We start from the raw sequence: 25000 nt of genomic DNA, 5'->3' as shown, positions 1-25000 counted from the left end.
GGGAGTTTGCAAGTTGCACCTGCTAGTTCCTCCGAGAGGTGCATTTAGTGACCTCCGATTTCAGAAGCCAAGAGTGGGAGGGGAGGGGGAGGGAGGTGCCCTTAAAATAGCCTAAGTCGACATTTGTTGTGACCCTGCCGTGATCCACTTGCTCTCGTCCCGCTCTGGACACACAATTGGGGTGCCGTAGAAAGAAAAAAAAATATTTCCCCCCCAATTTTGCATGTTTCCCCTTCCAGCCTCCTGAAACCCTTAACACGGTTATCTGACTTTCGTTTCCTCCTTTCTTTCTTTCTTTGTTCGTTTTTATTTTTGTTTCTTTGTGTGTTGTTGTTGTTGTTGTTGTTTGTTTAGGAGGGGTCTGTGTTTTGGATGTGCGTGTTGCACTTGCAGCGGAATTGTTTTGCTGGTCCTTGCATGAAGCCAGTTTGGCCTAGTGCTTAAGAAGCTGGTCTAGACACCAGGCGACTTTGAATTCTAGTCCTATCTTAGGCATGAAAGCTGAGTGACTTTGGACTAATCACCAGGAGACAATGAGTTCTAGTCCTGCCTTATCCATGAAAGCCAACTGGGTGACTTTGGGCCACTTACCAGGAGACAATGAGTTCTAGTCCTGCCTTAGGCATGAAACAAAGTTGACTGACTTTGGACCAATCACCAGGAGACGGTGAGTTCTAGTCCCGCCTTAGGCATGAAAGCCGACTGGGTGACTTTGGTCCACTCACCAGGAGACAATGAGTTCTAGTCCTGCCTTAGGCATGAAAGAAAGCTGGCTGACTTTGGACCAATCACCAGGAGACGGTGAGTTCTAGTTCCGCCTTAGGCATGAAAGCCGACTGGGTGACTTTGGGCCACTCCCCAGGAGACAATGAGTTCTAGTCCTGCCTTAGGCATGAAACAAAGTTGACTGACTTTGGACCAATCACCAGGAGACGGTGAGTTCTAGTTCCGCCTTAGGCATGAAAGCCGGCTGGGTGACTTTGGTCCACTCACCAGGAGACAATGAGTTCTAGTCCTGCCTTAGGCATGAAACAAAGTTGACTGACTTTGGACCAATCACCAGGAGACGGTGAGTTCTAGTTCCGCCTTAGGCATGAAAGCCGGCTGGGTGACTTTGGTCCACTCACCAGGAGACAATGAGTTCTAGTCCTGCCTTAGGCATGAAAGAAAGCTGCTGACTTTGGACCAATCACCAGGAGACGGTGAGTTCTAGTTCTGCCTTAGGCATGAAAGCCGATTGGGTGATTTTGAGCCAATCACTCGGAGACGCTGAGTTTTACTCCCACCCAACTGCTAGTCACAGGATTGTTGTAAGGAAAATAGGCAGAGGAAAATTAGGTATCATGAATGAAAACCAATATACATGTCCCAAGATTCACTTAACAACTGTGGCAAGAAAGGTCATAAAATGGGGCAGAGCACATTCCACAGCTGCTTTGCTTGGCAATGGAACTTTTGACCTCAGTTGTGTGACCTGCAGTCACTTCTATTTATTTTGTTGATAAAGATCTAAATTTTGTTTTTACCTCCTGCATCCCAGCCACGCCATTAGCAGCGGAGCTAAAATAGTTCTGCGCTTTGGTCATAACCACGAGCAACAAGAACGGCATTTCAAACGTACAGGTAGTCCTCGACATACGACCATTCATTTAGTGACCGTTCAAACTTACAACGGCACTGGGGAAAAAATGGACTTTTGACTGTTTTTCACAGTTAGGACTTTTGCAATATTCCCACGGTCACGTGATCAAAATTCAGGCACTTGGCAAACTGACTCATATTTATGACCGTCGCAGTGTCCCGGGGTCACGTGATTCCCTTTTGCGGCCTTCTGTCAAAGAAAAGCTGGCTGAGGAATTCTGGGAGTTGAAGTCCACAAGTCTTAAAGTTGCCAAGTTTGGAGACCCCTGTTTTTTACTCTATTAACCACTGAAGTGGTTCACTTAACAATTGCGGGGGGGGGAAAGGTCATAAAACGGAGCAAAGTTCGCTTAACAAATATCTCGCTTCGCCAGAGAAATTTTGGGCTCCGTAGCAGTCATAAGTCGAGGACTAACTGTCGTTAACATTCAAGCCGCTTGTCAGGGCTGACCAGGCGCCCTTTGGTCTCTAAATAACTCTTGGCATTCCACGCTAGGAAAATTTCAGACTTTGCACCCCCTTCCTGCCCCATAATTTATCACCCCAGCTCCCTCGATCAGCAGCTCTGATTGACCTAGAAAATTACCCAAGTCCGTGGATTTATTGCTCGCCAGAAGTTTAGTGATTTGGTTACTTATTTGTGAAATGTATTTATTTATTTGGATACCGCCCTTATTATTTTTGCAAATAATTCAAGGCGGCAAAGATATCCACAACATACTTTCCTCCTTCTATTTCCCCACAGCAACAACCCTGTGAGGTGGGTTGGGTTCAGAGAGGGGGACTGGCTCTAAGTCACTCAGCTGGTTTTTATGCTTAAGGCGGGACTAGAACTCACAGTCTCCTAGTCATTGGCCCAAAGTCAGCCAGCAGGCTTTCATGGCTAAGGCGGGACTAGAACTCACCGTCTCCTGGTCATTGGCCCAAAGTCACCCAGCTGGCTTTCATGCCTAAGGCGGGACTAGAACTCACTGTCTCCTGGTCATTGGCCCAAAGTCACCCAGTTGGCTTTCATGCCTAAGGCGGGACTAGAACTCACCGTCTCCTGGTCATTGGCCCAAAGTCACCCAGCTGGCTTTTGTGCCTAAGGCGGGACTAGAACTCACCGTCTCCTGGTCATTGGCCCAAAGTCACCCAGCTGGCTTTTGTGCCTAAGGCGGGACTAGAACTCACCGTCTCCTGCTCATTGGCCCAAAGTCACTCAACTGGCTTTTGTGCCTAAGGCAACACTAGAACTCACCGTCTCCTGCTCATTGGCCCAAAGTCACTCAGCTGGCTTTTGTGCCTAAGGCAGGACTAGAACTCACCGTCTCCTGGTCATTGGCCCAAAGTCACTCAGCTGGCTTTCATGCCTAAGGCGAGACTAGAACTCACCATCTCCTGCTCATTGGCCCAAAGTCACTCAGCTGGCTTTTGTGCCTAAGGCAGGACTAGAACTCACCGTCTCCTGGTCATTGGCCCAAAGTCACTCAGCTGGCTTTCATGCCTAAGGCGGGACTAGAACTCACCATCTCCTGCTCATTGGCCCAAAGTCACTCAGCTGGCTTTTGTGCCTAAGGCAGGACTAGAACTCACCGTCTCCTGGTCATTGGCCCAAAGTCACCCAGCTGGCTTTCATGCCTAAGGTGTGACTAGAACTCACCATCTCCTGCTCATTGGCCCAAAGTCACTCAGCTGGCTTTTGTGCCTAAGGCAGGACTAGAACTCACCGTCTCCTGGTCATTGGCCCAAAGTTACCCAGCTGGCTTTCATGCCTAAGGCGGGACTTGAATTCACCATCTGGAAATAAGAAGAAAGGAAACTCTGCTTCCCATCGTATTATTTTTCTGATAGAGAAAAATATTTGTAGCTTGGGGTTGAACTGTGGCATCCTTGATTCTCTCTGAGCTTGGTAATTTTCTTGCAGAAGTTTCACCACCTAACTAGATAACATGATCAGCACTGGCAGAGGTGAGATTTGCTCCCTGTTTATATACAACAGCGTTGTTGTATACCCTGGCAGCATTGGTAAGAACTGTGGTTTTTCCTCTTTGATTAGATATTGTTTTTGTTGATAGTTTCCCTGTTTGATTGATTGTCTCCTTAGTACCGTAATTCCTCCATAAGGGTATTGTTTTCTGCTTGATTGTTTGTCTGGGGTTAATCCCTGTTTATCTGGGTGTTGTTGTCTGCTGGAGAGGATGCGTTCTTGTCTTGTTGTTTCCTTCCGAGCTTTTTTAAAATGTTTTAAATTTATTTTAAATTAAATAAATCGGGACTCTTTCAGATCGCTCTTTTGAATGGTGTGTAAATTGGAATCAACCTTCCCAGGTAGACCAAACAGGAAAACACAGATAGGTGATCTAATTCTAAGGCTATACAGGTAGCCCTTGACTTAACAATCATTCATTTAGTGACAGTTTGAACTTACGGCACCGAAAGCCCCTTTTTTCACACTTCCGACTGATGCAGCATCCCCATTATCACATGATCAAAATTCAGCCGCTTGGGCAAATGACTCATATTTATGACGGCGGCAGTGTCCCGGGGATCCGTACGATTCCATTCCATTCCATTCCATAACCACCCTGTTACGAACTTAATATAATATAATAGAACAACAGCGTTGGAAGGGACCTTGGAGGCCTTCTAGTCCAACCCCCTGCCCAGGCAGGAAACCCTACACCGTCTCAGTCAGATGGTTATTCAACATTTTCTTAAAGATTTCCAGTGTTGGAGCATTCACAACTTCTGCAGACAAGTCGTTCCACTGATTAATTGTCAGGAAATTAACCCTTGCAGTGATTCACCAAACAGCTATGGCAAAAAAGGTTGTAAAAGGGGGAGGGGGGCAAACCTCACTTAACAACTGCCTTACTTAGCGACAGAAATGTTGGGCTCGATTGTGGTCGTAAGTAGAGAACTAATTATGTGAGCAGACACATGCATGATCAAAAGTCCAAATCTCCCTCCTGTCTCTTTTTGTTGTTAGTCGCGAAGTCGTGTCCGACCCATCGTGACCCCATGGACCACGTTCCTCCAGGCCTTCCTGTCCTCTGCCATCCCTTGGAGTCCATTGAAGCTCCCGCCGACTGCTTCAGTGACTCCATCCAGCCACCTCCTTCTCGGCCGTCCCCTTCTTCTTCTTCTGCCCTCCATCGTTCCCAGCATTCGGCTCTTCTCCAGTCCTTCCTTCTCATTAGGTGGCCAAAGGATTTTGAGTTTCCTCTTCAGGATCTGGCCTTCTAAAGAGCAGTCAGGGTTGATCTCCTCTAGGACTGACCGGTTGGATGGCCTTGCAGTCCAAGGGACTCGCCGGAGTCTTCTCCAGCACCAGAGTTCATAACATCAGAGTTGGAAGGGACCTTGGAGGCCTTCTAATCCAACCCCCTGCCCAGGCAGGAAACCCTACACCATCTGAGACAGATGGTTATCCAACATTTTCTTAAAAATTTCCAGTGTTGGAGCATTCACAACTTCTGCAGGCAAATCGTTCCAGTTATTAATTGTTCTCACTGTCAAGAAATTTCTCCTTAGTTCTAAGTTGCTTCTTTCTTTAATCAGTTTCCACCCATTGCTTCTTGTTCTACCCTCAGGTGCTTTGGAGAACAGCCCGACTCCCTCTTCTTTGTGGCAGCCCCTGAGATATTGGAACACAGCTATCATGTCTCCCCTAGTCCTTCTTTTTATTAAACTAGACATACCCAGTTCCTGCAACCGTTCTTCATATGTTTTATCCTCCAGTCCCCTAATCATCTTTGTTGCTCTTCTCTGCACTCTTTCTAGAGTCTCAACATCTTTTTTACATCGTGGCGACCAAAACTGGATGCAATATTCCAAGTGTGGCCTTACCAAGGCATTATAAAGTGGTACTAACACTTCACGTGATCTTGATTCTATCCTTCTGTTTATGCAGCCCAGAACTGTGTTGGCTTTTTTAACAGCTTTTTTAACTTTTTTAACAGTTCAAAGGCCTCCGTTCTTTGGCGCTCAGCCTGTCTCTTTTACAGAAAAAAAAAAAGGAGAAAGGGCCCTTCACAATCTCTTTCTCCAGCCATTATACAACACGTCCTTCCTTATCTGACCACTCCCTAGGCTGCATCTCTTCACCCAGCCTTCCAAGGTCTTTTGCCACATACCAGTTCAACCTCTGTCCATGCCTAAGAAATAGAGTATAAATAATCCATGCTGCAAATGAGGTTTCCAAAATAAGCCATTTTCCAAAATCACAGTCCGTACGAGGCGGGGGGGCGGGGGTCTCCTCGCCTCCTGCACTCCCCGCCCCTAAAAATCCTAGAGGTGAAATTTTGCTGCTAATAGCAGCCAAGAACCGGAGCAGCAACCCAATTCTTCTGGTTCGCCGGTTTAACTTTGCCAAATAACACGCCTCCCCTTTCTCCCTTTCCGCTCTCATTAGCCTTGGGAATACTAGGAAAAATATTTTAGCTACTTGGAAGTCAAAATACAGATTTGACAAATGCGGCGTGTGGTTATTCTCTCTCTGCCCTCTTCGACTCAAGATAGTTGAGGAATAATAGAATCCGAGACGTGTATTCTTGGATAACAACCCCAATCATAAAGAGATAACAAAGCTGCCGTATACCCAAAACAACTCGGAAAGGACTAACGGACTATGATAGCTGCATTGCAAGAAAACCGATTCAAGTTCTCCAAAACACCCTAAGGCAGTGATGATAATAATAATAATAATAATAATAATTTAATTTTTATACCGCCCTTCTCCCGAAGGACTCAGGGCGGTGAACAGGCAGATAAAATAATACCATATATTACAATAAAAACACTCTTTAAAAAACTTATTCAATATGGCCTAAAATTTAAAATACAATACAAAATATAAAATAAACCCCAATAAAATCCATATTTAAAAACCCTATTTAAGCCAGTCCTGCTCGGAAGAATAGATATGTCTTCAGCTGATGGCTAACCTTTTTTTTTTCCTCGGGTGCCAAAAGCGTGCGCGCATGTGCCCACACCCATAATGCGATGCCCCTCCCTCCCGCATGCCCCACCCTCCTGCACATGTGCGCACGATCCCCCCCTTTTGGCCTTACATCCCAAAACAGCACAGGGAGGGGGGGAGGAACCCTCGCCTCCCAAAACGGTTGGTGTTGTGACTCCAGCCCCCGAACCTGGCCCCATGCCCGAAAGTGACTCCGAGAGTGAAGGGGGAAGGGCCGGTAAGGCTTACCTCGGGAGCACCGATGCCTTTGGCTCGGCTTCAGGAGCCAGAACCAGACCAGTCTGAGGATGTAATGAGGCCGTCATCCCCCGATTCCTCCCTTCCCCAGGCTACGCCTTCAGACCCAGCTGATAATAATAATAATCAAGCTTGGATCGACCCGCGCTTCAGAAATTAGGGAGGCGGCGTCATCAAAGGGAAGGGTGGGGCTCACAGGATATATAAGGAGCTTTGGGACTGCTCTCATTCCACGGGAAGCAAAAATTAGCTGAACCGTTTCAAAAAGAGCTGAAAGTCTTGCTACGTAAGTCATTTGTTTGAACTTTGGCAGGCAGCTGCGGTTTCTCTGCCAGGACTGATAAGAGCCGTGAATCCACTGGCTGAAGGCCAGCTCGTTGCTCCGAAGTGGGGAAGGAGACAGAACAGTTGGGAGGGGAATCTCTGGAGATCTGGGAAGGCATGGGAAGCAGAAAGTGAGGAGAAGGTACCCCCGCACATACACACACACAGATGCTCGCGCATCTCCCGCTTACAGGGCAGAGACTCGAAAATCAGCTGGCCGGCGGGAAGCGCGTGCCCATGTGCAGTGGAGCTGAGCTGGGCGATGGCTCGCGTGCCCACAGAGAGGGCTACGTGTGCCGCCTGTGGCACGTGTGCCATAGATTCGCCATCACGGCCCTAAGGAGAACAGAAGACCCATCAGCCCCAGCAGAAAGCGTAGGGCTCATCTACAACAGGGGTCTCCGACCTTGGCAACTTTAAGCCTGGCTTAAAGTTGCCAAGGTAATAATAACAACAACAACAACAACAACAGAGTTGGAAGGGACCTTGGAGGTCTTCTAGTCCAACCCCCTGCCCAGGCAGGAAACTCTGCACCACTTCAGACAAATGGTTATCCAATCTCTTCTTAAAAATTTCCAGTGTTGGAGCATTCACAACATCTGCAGGCAAGTCGTTCCACTTATTAATTGTTCTAACTGTCAGGAAATTTCTCCTTAGTTCTAAGTTGCTTCTCTCCTTGATGAGTTTCCACCCATTGCTTCTTGTTCTACCCTCAGGTGCTTTGGAGAACAGCCCGACTCCCTCTTCTTTGGGGCAGCCCCTGAGATATTGGAACACTGCTATCATGTCTCCCCTAGTCCTTCTTTTCATTAAACTAGACATACCCAGTTCCTGCAACTGTTCTTTGTATGTTTTAGCCTCCAGTCCCCTCATCATCTTTGTTGCTCTTCTCTGCACCCTTTCCAGAGTCTCAACATCTTTTTTACATCGTGGCGACCAAAACTGGATGCAATATTCCAAGTGTGGCCTTACCAAGGCATTATAAAGTGGTATTAACACTTTATGTGATCTTGATTCTATCCCTCTGTGTATCAGAGGTTGGAGACCTCTGATCTACAACACACAATATAAGGAAGGCAACAGCAACAATGTAGGACAAACCGGCCAAAGACTATCAGAACGCGTCCATGAGCACCAACCAGGGGTGAAATGCTACTGGTTCAGGCCGGTTCGCTTGAATCGGTATTTAAAAATGCTTTAAAAAAAAACAAACAGGAAATCCAAAGTGCGTGTTAGGTGTGGACTGTGCATGCACACGCAGCGTGCGTCTGGTGTGCATTGTGTATGCGTGTCCAACATGCATCTGACATTTACTGTCTGGCACGCACCGCACATCTGCGGGCTGCGAACCGGTGGCAACCGGCGGAGGATTTCACCTTTGACACCAAGTACATAGCAGCCAGAAGACATGATAAAAACTTGGCCTTAATTCATGATTAAAAACTCCCTATAGATTCAACATGGAAACGGTGAGCATCCTAGACCAAGCCAAGTCCAAAAAATGCTAGAAAATTCCTGGAAACTTTGGCACGCGAACAAATCAGCCATCAACAGACACATAGAGATAATCAACATAGACGTACCATTCAAAAGACAAGTTTGAAAAGCTAAAAGAGGAGAACAGCTCCTTGCCATAAGTAAGCAGCATTAATAGTAGGCCGACAACCAAGCAGTAAACAACACCCCAATCACGGAAATACAAACTCAATCCGAGAAAAAAACAACTGAATTGAGGAATTACCGAGAACTCTCCTATCAACATTGACGAAGATTAAATGCCTTTTCCTGCTAGCACTCATGATGTTACTTAGTAGATTTGCAAATTATCAATCTGAAATCTTTCTTTCTCTCGTCTCTTCTCTTCCCTTCCCTTCTCTCTTCTGTCTTCTCTTCTCTTCTCTTCTCTTCTCTTCTCTTCTCTTCTCTTCTCTTCTCTTCCTTCCTTCCTTCCTTCCTTCCTTCCTTCCCTTCTCTTTGTCACTTAAGAAGCTTTCAGCAAGTAGACAGGACTTTAATATTCTTCTTCCTTCTCCTTCTATTTTATCTTCTCTCTTCTATTTTCTCTTCCTTCCTTCCTTCCTTCCTTCTATTTTCTCTTCTATTTTCTCTTCTCTTCTCTTCTCTTCTCTTCTCTCTTCTCTTCTCTTCTCTTCTCTTCTCTTCTCTTCTCTTCTTCCTTCCTTCCTTCCTTCCTTCCCTTCTCTTTGTCACTTAAGAAGCTTTCAGCAAGTAGACAGGACTTTAATATTCTTCTCTTCCTTCTCCTTCTATTTTCTCTTCTCTTCTCTTCTATTTTCTCTTCCTTCCCTTCCTTCCCTTCCCTTCTATTTTCTCTTCTGTCTTCTCTTCTCTTCTCTTCTCTTCTCTTCTCTTCTCTTCTCTTCTCTTCTCTTCTCTTCTCTTCCCTTCCCTTCCCTTCCCTTCCCTTCCCTTCCCTTCCCTTCTCTTTGTCACTTAAGAAGCTTTCAGCAAGTAGACAGGACTTTAATATTCTTCTCTTTCCTTCTCCCTTCTATTTTATCTTCTCTTCTCTCTTCTATTTTCTCTTCCCTTCCCTTCCCTTCCCTTCCCTTCTATTTTCTCTTCTATTTTCTCTTCTCTTCTCTTCTCTTCCCTTCCCTTCCCTTCCCTTCCCTTCCCTTCCCTTCCCTTCCCTTCTATTTTCTCTTCTATTTTCTCTTCTCTTCTCTTCTCTTCTCTTCTCTTCTCTTCTCTTCTCTTCTCTTCTCTTCTCTTCTCTAGTGAAGTTGTAGCCATTCTAAACAGGAATCAATTAACACAAAACACAGGAAGCTTGTAATTAAAGGTGAAAGGGAACTAGGCTAAACAGGATATCCTTTGGGAAGGAGGCTTAATGTTAAATAATGCGAAATAAAGGTAGTCCTCAACTTACAACAGTTCGTTTAGCGGCCGTTGCAAGTTAGAACAGCACTGGAAAAAGGGACTTATGACCATTTTTCACACTTAGGACCGTTGCAACATCCCCTTGGTCACATTGATCAAAATTTGGGCGTTTGGCAACTGACTCATATTTATGATGGCCACCGTGTCCCCGGGATCATGTGATCTCTTTTTGTGACCTTCTGAAAAGCAAAGTCAATGGGGAAGCCAGATTCACTCAATGACGATGTTACTAAATTAACAACTGCGGCGATCCACTTAGCAACCACGGCAAGGAAGGTCATAAAACTGGGGGAAAACTCATTTAATGTCAACTGTCACCTTATGCTTCACTGTTATGCGGAGACCGACCGCCATGAACCGATCTGACACTTAACACCGGTCTCGCGTAACAACAGAAATTTTGGGTTCAGTAGTGGTTAGTGATGTTAGTGATGTTTGCAAACAGGATGGTTATTCTCAAAGGCGTCTCAAGCTATGCGCTCAACCATGGTGTTGTAGCCTGTCGGCCGCCGGCCCCTCCAGCAGCCAACTCAGAGGAAGAGGAGGAAGGGATGTGGGAGTCCGGGTCAGCATCACGGCAACCTGAGAGCTCCGAGGGAGAAGAGGGAATGGAGCTGGCAGAGAGAAAGAGAGAGAGAGAGAGAGAGAGAGGCAGAGTCTCGGCTGGCTGTCAGCCCTCAGATGGAGAGTCAACAGCCCCCAGCTCTGGATGATGAAGAAGAGGAGGAACAGCTGGGTCCAGTGCCTGACACGTAAATGCTCAGAAGGCAGAGGAGAGGAGAGCAGTGGAAATCTATAGGCCGGTCCTTGGGACGGAAGAGCCACTGCTGCTAGCGAAGCCCCATCCTAGCTCTGGAGATAAAAGGCAGGGGGCGGAGATGAATAGGTGTGGCATCCAGCCAGACGGACTTATTAGCCGGCATTGAGAGAGCAACTTTCTTGCCGGCGTTCCTAATAAAGGAATCTTTTGAGTTCACTTCAGAGGGTTTGTCGCGTTCGGGGAGCTGAGTCAGAAACGCCCAACTGCTTAAAACAGCGAATCACTTTTTAAAAAAAATTGATTTACTCGCTTGTCAAATTTGTTACTTCCAGAGAGTTACGTCAACCTGATACTTCGGTATGTACACACGCACCTCCTTCATAAATGACTATAAAGATGCACATGGACGTATCTCTGGAATAAATCAGCAAAGGTGTTCTGTAAACACACCTGTTCGGGGGTTTCTGTGCCAGGCTGCCCCTCCCCTCTTTACAACAGGGCAAAGTTCAACGGATGGCCCTTGGCACCACTTAAATTTGATGTATCAGCTGGGTCGCCGGGAGCCCTTTCTTTCCGTGGTGGTGCCCTCCAGCTGTTGGGGATCCAACGCACTGGAGCCCCCAACCATCAATTCATCTGCAAGGCACCAGATTGGAATGGTGATTGAAAACAGACCGTCAGCATTCCTGACTTGGAGAATTTGAATAGGATACCAAAGTCCTTGACTTACAACCGTCATGACAAACCTGTGTAGCACCCTCTCTGTGGACACGCGAGCTGTTGTTCCACTTAAGCTCTGCCATGCATGTGTGTGCGCCTCCTGCTGGCCAGCTGGTCATTGGATCTCTGCCACGCATGCACAGGGGGCAGGCGTGTGCAAGAGGCACATGCAGGGGGGTTGCACATGCAGGGGTCTCTGGTGGCTCTTAGGGCCTCTGGTGGCTCAACAGACTAATGCAGTCTGTTATTAACAGCAGCTGCTTGCAATTACTGCAGGTTCAAGTCCCACCAGGCCCAAGGTTGACTCAGCCTTCCATCCTTTATAAGGTAGGTAAAATGAGGACCCAGATTGTTGGGGGCAATAAGTTGACTTTGTATATATATATACAAATGGATGAAGACTATTGCTTGACATAGTGTAAGCCGCCCTGAGTCTTCGGAGAAGGGTGGGATATAAATGCAAATTTAAAAAAAGGGGGGGGTGCATACGAGGGCGTGACACATGTGGGGGCCACATGCACATGTATGGGATGGCTACATGCATGTGGGCAGGGCGCACGTACGGGGCCACGCAAGCATTGCATTTTGTGGGTTTGGGTATGCGTGGGTGCGTTCACACGCTCTTTGGGCACTCGGTCCGGAAAAGGTTAGCCATCCAGCACCGACTTACAACAACCACAATTGTTACACTAATTATTTCCAATAATTTTAAAGTTGTTGAGCGAGTGTCGCCTAACTTTAAAACCTCTTCCCCGTGGTTGTTAAACAAAGCCCTCCACAGCCGAAGCAGCGAAAGGGGAAGTTAAGAAGAAGTGAAACGGATCACTCTAGTAGTTGAGTGAATCATGCGGTCATTAAGTGAATCCAGCTTCGTCCCCGTTGTCTTTGCTGGTCAGAAGCCAGCTGGGCAGGTCGCAAAACACAACTGCGTGACCCTGCATGCTGACGGACAAGCATCTGAATTTTGATCTGCAAGAGTCATAACTGTGAGGATCGGCCGTAAGTCCCATTTTTCAGTGCCGTTGTAAGTTTTTTATTTTTTAATTTTTTATTTATTTACATTTATATCCCGCCCTTCTCCGAAGACTCAGGGCGGCTTACACTGTGTAAGGCAATAGTCTCATCCTATTTGTATATTTACAAAGTCAACTTATTGCCCCCCCAACAATCTGGGTCCTCATTTTACCTACCTTATAAAGGATGGAAGGCTGAGTCAACCTTGGGCCTGGTGGGACTAGAACCTGCAGTAATTGCAGGCTGCTGTGTTTTTAATAACAGGCTTCTTACAGCCTGAGCTACCACGGCCCCTAAGTTTGAATGTTGTTAAACAAGTTAAACAAGTGGTTATAAGTCAGGGACTATCTGTCATATTTTCCTAGTGGAGAATTCTAGGAGTTGAAGTCCTTGATTTGAATTTGGGAAGTTCGGGGCAAGCTTCCCCATCTGCAAATGCGATTTTTAAAAAATCGATCTTGAAAGATCAGCTTTTTATTTTTATTTTATTTATTTATTTTGTCACAACATTATATACAAGTACATATAATGAAAGAAAACAATAGGACAGGAACGGTAGGAATAAGGAACACTTATGCACGCCCCTTATTTATTTATTTATTTTATTTTATTTTATTTTATTAGATTTTTATACCGCCCTTCTCCCGAAGAACTCAGGGCGGTGTACAGCCAGATAATAAAAACCCACAATATACACATTAAAACAGAAACTTAAAACCAAGCATATTACAAAGATGGCCAAAATTTAAAAAAATTTAAAACCCTAAAATTCATAAATAACCCCTATTAAAATTTAATAAAACTTTTAAGCCAGTCCTGCTTGAATAAATAAATGCGTTTTCAGCTCACGGCGAAAAGTCCGAAGATCAGGCACTTGGCGTAAACCAGGGGGAAGTTTGTTCCAAAGCGCAGGGGCTCCAACAGAGAAGGCCCTTCCCCTGGGGGCCGCCAGCCGACATTGCTTGGCGGACGGCACCCTGAGAAGACCCTCTCTGTGTGAGCATACGGGTCGGTGGGAGGCATGTGGTAACAGCAGGCGGTCCCATAAGTACCCTGGCCCTAAGCCATGGAGCGCTTTAAAGGTAGTAACCAACACCTTGAAGCGCACCCGAAAGACCACAGGTAGCCAGTGCAGACTGCGCAGGAGCGGTGTTACCCGGGAGCAACGAGTGCTCCTCTTAGGAGCACTCTTAGGAATGGGATGAGGTCAATGGTAGACAGTTTTTGGTTTTATCCTGGGAAAACACAAGATGGGTGTTGTGTAAGAAAGTGTGATTGTCGATCGTTTTACGAGAAAAATGTGCACCGAGGCCTCTCACAGTCTGTGTGCAGAAGGAGGGACCGTATCTCATAAACCACTAGAAACATCGGATGTTATTTTTATGATCTCACGAAAGGTGGGGACAATGTCAAAGTGACAGTCAGTTGTTTTTTTAAGGCTTAGAATAACTTTATTGTCACTTTCAATGTACAGAAACTGGCATTACCTTAAAATGAAATGTTGTTGCATACAAAAGGATCCCCGCTTCCTAGATACACTACATCAGGGGTCTCCAACCTTGGCAACTTTAAGATTTAAAACTTTTAAGCTTTGCTGGCTGAGGAACTCTGGGAGTTGAAGTCCACAAGCCTTAAAGTTGCCAAGGTTGGAGACCCCTGCACTATATAAACGTGACAAAAGGTAAATAAATGCAATTTTTTTAAAATTTGCATTTATATCCCGCCCTTCTCCGAAGACTCAGGGCGGCTTACATTGTGTTAAGCAATAGTCTTCATCCATTTGTATATTATATACAAAGTCAACTTTTATTGCCCCCAACAATCTGGGTCCTCATTTTACCTACCTTATAAAGGATGGAAGGCTGAGTCAACCTTGGGCCTGGTGGGGCTTGAACCTGCAGTAATTGCAAGCAGCTGCTGTTAATAACAGACAGACTTAGTCTGCTGAGCCACCAAACACCAAAATTATGCGTATCATACCCACATATATTATATCACACAGAGAACAGCACAGTCTAGTTCGGATGTATACCCAATTTGTTGATTTGGGGGTGTGCTTGTTCCTTCTGACATGTCTTAGTTGAAAGAGAAAAAGGGCCCCGGGTGACATGATAGCAGTCTTCCAGTATTTGAGGGGCTGCCCCAAAGAAGAGGGGGGGTCTTTGGGGTCTATTCCCCAAAGCCCCCGAAGTCAGGACAAGAAACAACAGATGGAAATTAATCAAGGAAAAAAGCAAGCTGGAATTAAGGAGAAACTTCTTAACAATGAGAACAATTAATCGGTGGAACAGCTTGCCACCAGAAATTGTGGGTGCTCCATAAATGGAGGCTTTTAAGAAGAAATTGGACAGCCATTTGTCTGAAGTGGTGTAGGGTTTCCTCCCTGAGCAGGGGGTTGGACTAGAAGACCTCCGAGGTCCCTTCCAACCCTGTTATTCTGTTTTCTATTCTCCGAAGCACCTGAAGGCAGGACAAGAAACGATGGATGGAAATTAATCAAGGAGAGAAGCAACCAAGAGCAGCTAGACACAAGAACAGTTTTTTCCCGAAGGCCATCACTCTACTAAACAAATAATTCCCTCAACACTGTCAGACTATTTACTGAATCTGCACTACTATTAATCTTCTCATAGTTCCCATCACCAATCTCTTTCCACTTATGACTGTATGATTATAACTTGTTGCTGGCAATCCTTATGATTTATATTGATATATTGATCATCAATTGTGTTGTAAATGTTGTACCTTGATGGAGGTATCTTTTCTTTTATGTACACTGAGAGCATCTGCACCAAGACAAATTCCTTGTGTGTCCAATCACACTTGGCCAATAAAATTCTATTCTATTCTATTCTATTCTATTCTATTCTATTCTATTCTATTCTAAGAGCTAAGGAGAAACTTCCTGACAATTAGAACAATTAAACAGCGGAAGGACTTGCCTCCAGAAGTTGTGAATGCTTTAAAGAAGATATTAGACAGCCACTTGTCCAGAAAGGGATATAGAGTCTCCTGCTTGAGCAGGGGGTTGGACTAGAAGACCTCCAAGGTCCCTTCCAACTCTGTTACTCTGTTATTCACTTAATAACCACATTGCCTAGCAATGAAAGCATGTAAGAAGCGTTGGAAAAGAACTAAATCGGTTGCGAACATGTACCTGGCCGATATTTTGTTCAGGAAAGATGTATTCTAAGTTGTTGCTTGTGTGTATAAAAAATAAAAAAAAACTTTACCAAAAAAAAAAGAACAATTAATCAGTGGAACAGCTTGCCACAAGAAGTTGTGGGTGCGCCAATACTGGAGATTTTTAAGCAGAGATTGGACAACCATTTGTTTGAATTGGTGTAGGGTCTCCTGCTCGAGCAAGGGGCTGGACTAGAAGACCTCCAAGGTCCCTTCCAACTCTGTAATTCTGAGTGGCTTTTGCACAAACAGCGCACCAAAAGGATCGAAGTGGGCACATTCGGGCTACAATTCACACATTCCACAAGGAACTAGAGTCCCACAAATGAAGGTTTTCAAATCTCATTGCTGAGAGCCCTTGGAAAAACTCACTACAGCTAGTTCTTGACTTACGACCAGAATTGAGCCCCAAATTTCTCTTCCTGAGCGGCAGGTTGTTAAGTGAGTTTGGCCCCATTTTATGCCTTTTCTTGCCACCGTTGTTAAGTGAGTCACTGCGGTTGTTAAATTAGTAACACCGCTTGCGAAGTGAACCTGGCTTCCCCATTGATTTTGCTCATCAGAGGGTCGTAAAGGGGATCACGTGACCCCAGGACGCTGCACATTCCCACTGCAACGTGATTTACAAGCCAGTCCTCGCACTTATGACCGTCATATTTCCCCGGGGTCACATGATCAAAATTTAAGCGCTGGGCAACTGGCATGTACTTATGACAGTTGCAGTTGATCCTCGGGTCACATGATCCCCATTTGCGTCCTTTCCAGCCGGCTTCCGACAAGCAATTGGAGAAGCAAGGTTTGCTTAACGACACCCTGATTCACTTAACAACCGCTGTGATTCACTTAACAACGGTGGCGAAAAATATATATATTGTAAAATCAGGCCCGTCTCACTGAACGAACTATTTTGTTTTAGCAATGGAAATACCCAGGATGACTATAAAGCCAAAATTTTATCCAACTTCATTAAAAAAAATTTTTTGCTAGTCTCCTATCTTTGGAGGAATTCATTTATTTATTTAGAAAATTTATATTGCTGCCTATTGGCACATGGCAACTTAATTTCCTTTTTACCTCAATCAGGATTTGACAGGGTAACTGCTCCTGCCAATGGAGGCTTCACTGACTTTCCATAAAAGTATTTATTTATTTAAAGTACCGTCTGTCAATTCTTTGCACTTGTTTATTACCCGACACAACCTGTTCAACTCCTTTTCAAGAGATTTTAAAATCTGAGCTTCTCTTGTATCCAGGCCATCTTATCTCGCTATAATCTCAGGCCGCAAGAATCTATCAATGCTTTCCTGCAAAAATTACGGAAGGAAAAAAGAACAATGAAATGATAAAACCTAACTAGGATCTAGGGAGAAACAACCAAAATATTTACGAATAGTCCCGCACTTACAACAGTTTGTTTAGTGACCGTTTGAAGTTACAACAGCCCTTCACATGTACCTTGGGCAGCCGTGCATAAACCTCCCCGGATTTGCGTTGGGACCAGTGGTGAAATGCTACCGGTTCGCACCGATTCGGGTGAACTCGTAGCGGCGGCGGCGGGTAGTCCAGCGAACTTGTAGCGGTGGCAGCACGAGGCTCCGCCCACCAGCCCAGTTGTCATCACTTCCTGCTTTTTAACCAGGAAGTAACCCGTTTTTGACCCTGTGCGCATGCGCAGAAGGCTTCGCGCATGTGCAGAGGGTCCAAAATCGTGCGTGACGATGGCGCATGCGCTTCCGAACTGGTAGGAAAGGTAGGTAGATTCCCTGGCTGGGATTCCAAGCTCCAAGTTCCCTGGCTGGGACTCCAAGCTCCAAAATTCCCAGCTCGAGGGCCAGTCACGGAGGTCTAGTTCCCAGGAAATCTGGAGCATGCCCGCAAGGAGAAGAGCCAGCCCAAAGGACAGTAAGATCCAGCGTGGGAATAAAAATAATTCTCTAACCACCCTGCCCTCGGGACCCTATTAATCTCCACTGCTGGGTGGAAACTGGAGGCATCAAAATGCCACACACAAACACACAGACAAACATTACATGCCGTTGTCCTGTCCTGGCAGATTTGTGGTCGCCTACTCATCTGGTTTTGCTTAGACCAGCGGTTCTCAACCTGTGGGTCGGGACCCTGTCGGGGGTCGAATGACGATTTGCCAGGGGTCGCCTAAGACCATCGGAAATATGGGAAGTATACTTATGAGTCGAAGAATCGCGCTCCAATGGTTGACTCCACAAGCCAGCTGCAGGCTCTTCAAATCGCTAGCCAAATTCGGCTTCAGGCGCGATGAATTAAAAAAGAGAGAAATCTTTGCTCTGATGTCTCCCTCTAAAGCCAGCTGCAATCACTCCCAATCGCTAGCCTAATCTGGCTTCAGGCGCCATAAACTGACTGTTGGGGGCGAGTCATTGGCCCCAATGGAGAGGGTGCGCAATTTGGGCGTTCTCCTGGATGGACGGCTGTCTTTTGAAGACCATTTGACGGCCGTCTCCAGGAGAGCCTTTTACCAGATTCGCCTGGTTCACCAGTTGCGCCCCTTTCTAGACCAGGATGCCTTGTGCACGGTCACTCATGCTCTCGTGACATCTCGGCTGGACTACTGCAATGCTCTCTACATGGGGCTCCCCTTGAGGAGCACCCGGAGACTCCAGGTAGTTCAGAATGCAGCTGCGCGGGTGATAGAGAGAGCCCCTCGTGGCTCCCATGTAACACCTCTCCTGCGCAGACTGCACTGGCTACCTGTGGTTTTCCGGGTGCGCTTCAAGGTTTTGGTAATGATCTTCAAAGCGCTCCATGGCATAGGGCCGGGTTACTTACGGAACCGTCTGCTGCCACTGAATGCCTCCCACCGACCCACCGTGCGCTCTCACAGAGAGGGACTCCTCAGGGTGCCGTCGGCCAGGCAGTGCCGACTGGCGACGCCCAGGGGAAGGGCCTTTTCTGTGGGGGCTCCCACCCTCTGGAACGAGCTTCCCCCAGGACTTCGTCAACTTCCTGACCTTCGCACCTTCCGCCGTGAGCTTAAGACACATCTATTCATTTGCGCAGGACTGGACTAGGGTTTTAAATTTTTAAATGACTAAATTTTAGCTTTGGTTTTAAATTGGGTTTTATTATTTATATCTTATTTTAAATATTTGGCCTTTATAATAAGTTTTTTAGACGAATGTTTTATTTTGTATATTTGTGTGTTTTTATATGGCTGTACACCGCCCTGAGTCCTTAGGGAGATAGGGCGGTATAGAAATACGAATAAATAAATAAATAAATAAATAAAAATAATAGGGGAGGAGTCTCCGCTTTAATGCCTCCGTCCTCAAGGCAATCTCAAGCAGTTCAGATCGCTAGCCAAGACGGCTTCAGGCGCGAGAAATTCAAAACGAAAATAATTTTACGGTTGGGGTCGCCACATCGTGGGGAATTGTATTAAAGGGGTCGCAGCACTATAAAGGTTGAGAACCGCTGGCTTAGACCCTCTGAGAAAACAACTGTGCTGATTGTCTCTCTTTCTTCCCAGGGTCTGAAAAAGGATGAATTTCAAGCAATGTTTCTCAAATTCGGCAGGGTTTTAGTCAGCGGGGGGGGGGGGGTGGCACATGAATTAACAACCGGTTCGCCCAGCTCTGAAAATGTGAGCGCACGGGGCATGCGCCCAGCCTTCTGCGCATGCACTTTGCTCACGCGCAGTTTGGGTGCATGCGCACGGCTTAAAAACCACAGCTAAATAGGGACGGCATAGCGCCGGGGCGGGTGGCTGCCACCTGCAAGTGGCAACAACCGGTTTACCCAAATTGGTCCGAACCGGCTAAATCCCAGCCCTGGTTTTAGTGATCGGCGGCAAATTAATTCTGGAAACAGCAATAGCCTTATTGCACTTAGAATAGAATAGAATAGAATAGAATAGAATAGAATAGAATAGAATAGAATAGAATAGAATAGAATAGAATTTTTTATTGGCCAAGTGTGATTGGACACACAAGGAATTTGTCTTGGTGCATATGCTCTCAGTGTACATAAAAGAAAAGATACCTTCATCAAGGTACAACATTTACAACACAATTGATGGTCAATATATCAATATAAATCATAAGGATTGCAGGCAACAAGTTATAGTCATACAGTCGTAAGTGGAAAGAGATTGGTGATGGGAACTATGAGAAGATTAATAGTAGTGCAGATTCAGTAAATAGTCTGACAGTGTTGAGGGAATTATTTGTTTAGCAGAGTGATGGCCTTCGGGAAAAAACTGTTCTTGTGTCTAGTTGTTCTGGTGTGCAGTGCTCTATAGCGTCGTTTTGAGGGTAGTAGTTGAAACAGTTTATGTCCAGGATGCGAGGGATCTGCAAATATTTTCACGGCCCTCTTCTTGATTCGTGCAGTATACAGGTCCTCAATGAAAGGCAGGTTGGTAGCAATTATTTTTTCTGCAGTTCTAATTATCCTCTGAAGTCTGTGTTTTTCTTGTTGGACTTATATACCGCTTCATAGTGCTTTACAGAGCGGTTTACAGAGTCAGCCTATCGCGCCCAACAATCTGGGGTCCTCATTTTACCGACCTCGGGAGGACGGACGGCTGAGTCAACCCTGAGCCTGGTGAGATTCGAACTGCCAAACTGCTGGCAGTCGGTGATCGGCAGAAGTCGGCTACAGCACTCTTTTTTTAAAAAAATACTTTTTATTTAAAAAAAACAAGACATAACAAATGCCAACACAAAACATTTATTCCTTCTTTACATCAGCTTCGTTTTGGTATTGTTTCCTTTAATTATATTTATCTTTTTTGTCCCATTATCCCTTATTTCTGTATATGTTCCATCATGCCTATCATTATAGCAGTTCATTTTCTTTCATGCACTACCTTTTTTTGTGTGACCTTTTCCCCTTTTTCGTCGTTTAGCATTTCTCATTTCTATCCAATTATACAATTTATTTCATACTGTATGATATTCCCTATCTTCCTTTTCACTTGTGGTGCAACCAAAACAATCTGGAACTGAACACACTCAAAACCGTAGAAATGGTGGTAAACTTTAGGAGAAACCCTTCCATACTTCCACCTCTCACAATACTAGACAACACAGTATCAACAGTAGAAACCTTCAAATTTCTGGGTTCTATCATATCGCAAGATCTCAAATGGACAGCTAACATCAAAAACATCATTAAAAAAGGACAACAAAGAATGTTCTTTCTGCGCCAACTCAGTAAGCTCAAACTGCCCAAGGAGCTGCTGATCCAATTCTACAGAGGAATTACTGAGTCTGTCATTTGCACCTCTATAACTGTCTGGTTCGGTTCTGCAACCCAACAAGAAAAGCACAGACTTCAGAGGATAATTAGAACTGCAGAAAAAATAATTGCTACCAACCTGCCTTCCATTGAGGACCTGTATACTGCACGAATCAAGAAGAGGGCTGTGAAAATATTTGCAGATCCCTCGCATCCTGGACATAAACTGTTTCAACTCCTACCCTCAAAACGACGCTATAGAGCACTGCACACCAGAACAACTAGACACAAGAACAGTTTTTTCCCGAAGGCCATCACTCTGCTAAACAAATAATTCCCTCAACACTGTCAGACTATTTACTGAATCTGCACTACTATTAATCGTTTCATAGTTCCCATCACCAATCTCTTTCCACTTATGACTGTATGACTATAACTTGTTGCTGGCAATCCTTATGATTTATATTGATATATTGACCATCAATTGTGTTGTAAGAGTTGTACCTTGATGAACGTATCTTTTCTTTTATGTACACTGAGAGCATAGGCACCAAGACAAATTCCTTGTGTGTCCAATCACACCTGGCCAATAAAAATTCTATTCTATTACAGCCACCGGCCAGAACAAATAAAAAACACTCAGTAAATATACAATTAAAAATTCAAGAATAAAATAATACATAAAATCTATGATAAAATCCAGTTATCTGTTATGTAACTTAAAATTAAAATATTACTGACATCAATCGTGTATAATACGATTAATGTAATATTCCTTTTCTTTTATCTCCTTTGTTAATTTATCCATCTCAGCACAGTTCAGGATTTTCCTTATCACTTCCTCCTCCAATGGTATATTCTCATTTTTCCAGTTCTGTGCATAAAATATTCTTGTAGAATAGAATTTTATTGGCCAAGTATGATTGGACACACAAGGAATTTGTCTTGGTGCAGATGCTCTCAGTGGACATAAAAGAAAAGATACGTTCATCAAGGTACAACATTTACAACACAATTGATGGTCAATATATCAATATAAATCATAAGGATTGCCAGCAACAAAGTTAGTCATACAGTCATAAGAATAGAATAGAATAGAATAGAATAGAATAGAATAGAATAGAATAGAATAGAATAGAATTTTTTATTGGCCAAGTGTGATTGGACACACAAGGAATTTGTCTTGGTGCATACGCTCTCAGTGTACATAAAAGAAAAGATACCTTCATCAAGGTACAACACTTAATGATGGTCATAGAATAGAATAGAATAGAATAGAATTTTTATTGGCCAAGTGTGATTGGACACACAAGGAATTTGTCTTGGTGCATACGCTCTCAGTGTACATAAAAGAAAAGATACCTTCATCAAGGTACAACATTTACAATTTTACAATTTACAATTTACAAAAAAATTTACAATTCGGTCATTTAGTGACCGAAGATGAAACAACACTGAAAAATGTGACGTGTGACTATTTTTCACACTTATTTCCATTGCACCCACCCTGCATGATCACATGATCTGTAGCCTGATGCTTGGCCACTGACTCGTATCTATGACGGTTGCAGCACCCTGGGGTCCCGCGATCCCCTTTTGCACCTTCTGACAGGCCAAGTCAACGGAGAAGCCAAATTCACTCAACGACGGTGTTACTAATTTAACAGCTGCAGTGATTCACTTAACAACCATGGCGAGGAAGGTCCTAAAATGGGGCAAAGCTCGCTTAATAACCGCCTCGCTTAGCCACGGGAATTTTGGCCTCCATTTTGGTTGTAAGCCAAGGACTAGCTGTAAGCAGCTGAGGAGCTGCTCTTAGTGTAGTTTAATTGCACCTCGTATAACAAAATTAAATGCCATCCATACATAAGAAAACTATAAAAATAAAACAGAACCACACATCCTTCACATTCTATACAATTGAACCGAAAACCTGATACTGCGTTAGCATTACATTAAATACTATACCAGTGTTGGCAAATGTTTTCGGCACCGAGCTAAGCTTTCAGTTTCCTGGTGTTCTGGTTTTTGGCGCTCACGCATGCGTGAAGACCAGCTGGTCGGGGCACATGCGTGCGCCGGAAACCGGAAGCTCAGCTTCCCAGCATGTGCAAGAGCGCCAAGGAGCTGCTCTTGCAGTTTCCAGCGCTCCCGCGCCCGTGCGGACCAGCTGGCTGACATACATGTGTGCAGGAGAACCGGGAAGAGCAATGGGCGACTTTTGGCGTGCCATAGGTTTGCCATCAGAAGGGACGCGGTGGCTCAGGGGCTAGGACGTTGAGCTTGTCGATCGAAAGGTCGGCAGCTCGGCGGTTCGAATCCCTAGTGCCGCCGTGTAACGGGGTGAGCTCCCGTGACTTGTCCCAGCTTCTGCCAACCTAGCAGTTCGAAAGCACGTAAAAAATGCAAGTAGAAAAAATAGGGACCACCTTTGGTGGGAAGGTAACAGCGTTCCGTGTGCCTTTGGTGTTGAGTCATGCCGGCCACATGACCCCGGAGACGTCTTCGGACAGCGCTGGCTCTTCGGCTTTGAAACGGAGATGAGCACCGCCCCCTAGAGTCGGGAACGACGAGCACGTATGTGCCAGGGGAACTTTTACCTTTACCTTAGGTTTGCCACCACCGCGCTATATACTCTATTTTTTCTGTTCTCCTCCTCAGCTGCAGCAGGAGAAAGTCAGCTCGCCAACCTCCACAAATATTCTCATTCTCACACACTCCCACGTGGCCCTGGAAAATGTCACCCGAATTGCAGCATCCATCTTTTGTCCCCGCACCGAAACTCACGGCTTGCTCCCAGCCCCGGTGAGTTATGCAACCCTGGCAACATTTGCCAAGGCCGGGCAATCCAAATGCCAACCCCCCGTCCTCCGAAGGCAGCCTTGAGAAGCGAGAAGAAGGCCATTCGCTCCGCTATCCTCCAACAAGTGGCGGATTGTGAAGTTCGATAACAATCCACAATCCAAGCCACGCCGAGGCCATGTAGAAACAATGCCGGCCTTGTTGCCACAGAGCTAACTCACAAAGCACAGAATTCCTGCGGGAAAGAGGAGGAATACGGCATCGGGCCAAAAAAATAAAACCCAGGCCTCATTTTGCCGCTTCAAAGTCTCATTTCTTTATTCGTCGTTCAGCATTTGTCCTTTAGTAAGAACCGTGTTACTCACTTAGCAACCTGCAGCAATTCACTTAACAACGGTGGAGGGAAAAATCTTAGAATGGCGCAAAACACCCTCCATAAATGTTTCGCTTCGCAACATACATTTTGATTAGATGAACAGAGTTGGAAGGGACCTTGTAGGTCATCTAGTCCAACCCCCTGCCCAAGCAGGAGATCCTACACCATTTCTGATAGAGGGCAGTCTGGTCTCTTTTTGAAAGCCTCCAGTGATGAAGCTCCCACAACTTCTGAAGGCAACTTCTGTTCCATGGGTTGATGGTTCTCACTGTCAGGAAATTCCTCCTTATTCCCGGGTTGAATCTCTCCTTGATCAGTTTCCATCCATTATTCCTTATCTGGCCTTCAGGGGCTTTGGAGAATAATTTGACCCCCTTCCTCCTCTCTGGGGCAGCCCCTCAAATATTGGAAGATGCTCTCCTGTCTCCCCTGGTCCTCCTCCTCACTAGACTAGCCAGGCCCAGTTCCTGCAATTGTTCTTCATATAATTTAGCTCTTTGTGCTCTTCTTTGCACTCTTTCCAAAGTCTCAACATAACACAATAACAGAGTTATAAGGGACCTGTACACCGTCCTGAGTCCTTCAGGAGAAGGGCGGTATAAAAATCAAATAAATAATAATAATAATAATACCTTGTAGGTCATCTAGTCCAACCCCTCACCCAAGCAGGAGACCCTACACCATTTCTGACAGATGGCAGATGACCCCACCCTCCTCTCTGTGGCAGCCCCTCAAATATTGGAAGACGGCTATCCTGCCTCCCCTGGTCCTTCTCTTCTCTAGACTAGCCAGGCCCAGTTCCTGCAACCGTTCATCGTATATTTTAGCCTCCAATCCCCTCATCATTTTAGATTTAACA

General features: G+C 45.4%; 2 protein-coding genes across 3 annotated transcripts in view; both read left to right on the top strand.

Annotated features, from left to right (window-relative positions):
* The window catches only part of P2RY6 (pyrimidinergic receptor P2Y6), a 199068-nt gene that overhangs the window by 19396 nt on the left and 154672 nt on the right, over positions 1 to 25000 (top strand). The window lies entirely within an intron of this gene.
* P2RY2 (purinergic receptor P2Y2) overlaps positions 1 to 25000 on the top strand; it is a 50623-nt gene that overhangs the window by 19433 nt on the left and 6190 nt on the right. The window contains exon 2 of one of the 2 annotated variants that reach the window (XM_058185391.1): positions 23625 to 23768. The exons of the other annotated variant lie outside the window; for it this stretch is intronic. The gene's annotated coding sequence lies outside the window, so the exon portion shown is untranslated. The remainder of the gene's footprint in view (positions 1 to 23624; positions 23769 to 25000) is intronic. 2 annotated transcript variants of the gene reach the window in all.

Source organism: Ahaetulla prasina, chromosome 5 (genome assembly GCF_028640845.1).
Source record: "Ahaetulla prasina isolate Xishuangbanna chromosome 5, ASM2864084v1, whole genome shotgun sequence".
Lineage (NCBI taxonomy): Eukaryota > Metazoa > Chordata > Lepidosauria > Squamata > Colubridae > Ahaetulla > Ahaetulla prasina.
Note: the sequence above shows the minus strand (reverse complement) of the source record. Positions and strands in the feature narration are given on the sequence as shown.